General features: G+C 43.6%; 1 pseudogene; it reads right to left on the reverse strand.

Annotated features, from left to right (window-relative positions):
* Positions 1–855: 855 nt before the first annotated feature.
* On the reverse strand, positions 856–1,437 carry LOC131924967 (large ribosomal subunit protein eL15-like; annotated as a pseudogene).
* Between the last annotated feature and the right edge of the window lie 253 nt (positions 1,438–1,690).

Consider the following 1,690-nt stretch of genomic DNA (forward strand, 5'->3'; position numbering starts at 1 on the left):
CTACTAAACACAAGAACGTTTTAGTGGGCCTCTGATCTTGGCATTAGAGAGTCCGAAACAGGACACCAATCACAACAGCTGTACCTTGTGCCTCTAGGACTCCCAGAGAGGAGACTAAAAGATGAACTATTGCAGTAACAAGGAATGTCCACAGTACCACAGAGAAACATTGGAGTATCCATGCTTAGATCACTGGATAAGTGTGGTGCAAGGGGCTGAAGCCTATATCTTCTCTCTCCTGTGTAGCAGGGGTCATGGGGCATGTGTGGAGGTAAGAGAACATTCTGGTGCTGGTCCTAGCCTTTCACAGTGTTGAAAGAGACTCTTTCTCTCTCCCCTTCCCTCCCTCCCTCTCTCCTTCATTTCTCACTGCTGTTGCAGGCCAGCTTTTCACAGCTTCTGAAGATTCTCCTGTTTCTACCTCCCTAAGGACAACCAATACCAGCTACTCAGGTATTCAAACTCAGGTCTTCACACTCTCACCATAAAGTGCTTCTCCAGCCTTGTTTCCTCAGCCACTGCCTAACTTCTCATTCTGTGAAATGACTGAACGTAGCTAAGAAAGAGATTCTATAGGAATTGGGACAAGCAATCAACAGAGTTGGCCCTACAGGTGTGCTGAGTGAGAAGGCAATGGCCTTGGTTCTGACAGAACTCTATAGTGCTCTGGCTAGGAGGACAGTGAAGGGAGGGAATTTCAAGCAAGAGACAAGCAAACAGCAATGTGGGAAATTCTGTAGTTGGGGCCAAGAATATAAAAATCACTGAAACGACATGTACCCAACCATGTGATCAGTCTTTTTTTTCTACCTACATTGTTTATTGGGTATGAATTTTACATAAAATTTATGTTTTTCAGTAGTAACAGTAGAGCTGGAAAATATTGTGCCACCTTCTCCAAGCTGCACATCCAGAGCCACCCATAGTGTGGTGGAAACTGTGGCCCTTTCCAAGACCACAACTCTTGTGGTCCACAGATGTCATCCCACACATCTCTCTGTGCTTCAGGACTGGTTTGGTGATCCACTGGGTGTCAGGATTTCTCCTGATACCTTTATTGAATGGATCAATTGGGATAACCTAAAATAATTTATATGTGGACTCCTCACCAACCCAGTAAGAGTTGAGGACACTTAAAGCCCTACAGTGCCTTCCAGGGATCTTCAACAGACTGAAGGCAAACTTTAGCTTGTTAACATCATGATGGATAGACTGGACATAAGTTGTACCCTTAAGAACTAGGCACTTTCAGCCACTATAGCACCTTTGCTTGTGCTTATATCCCACCCTGCTCACCCTATCTGAACTTGTTGGGTAGGAAGCCCTGTGCAGCACAGAGAGCTGGGGGTATTGCCAGAAGTGAACCCTTGGAAGTAAGCATATCAGGTCAGACTGCTTCTTCCTCCATAGCTCCTGGGTATATCTGTATGCTCCCATCTTGGCTCATGTGAGAGCTCACATGATCTCTCTTGAGTTTGATTTTGTTTGTATTTTAAGTAGTGTTGTGTGATTGATTTATAGAGTTAAAACAATATTTTTAAATTTTAAAAAATATGAATGTATCTATATTGTGTGTGTGTGTGTGTGTGTGTGTGTGTGTGTGTGTGTGTACATGTATGTTTATGTAAGGGCTAATCAGAAGACAACCACAAAACAGTCATCCACTTTCTTTGATACAAGACATCATTGG

Source organism: Peromyscus eremicus, chromosome 15, assembly GCF_949786415.1.
Source record: "Peromyscus eremicus chromosome 15, PerEre_H2_v1, whole genome shotgun sequence".
NCBI lineage: Eukaryota > Metazoa > Chordata > Mammalia > Rodentia > Cricetidae > Peromyscus > Peromyscus eremicus.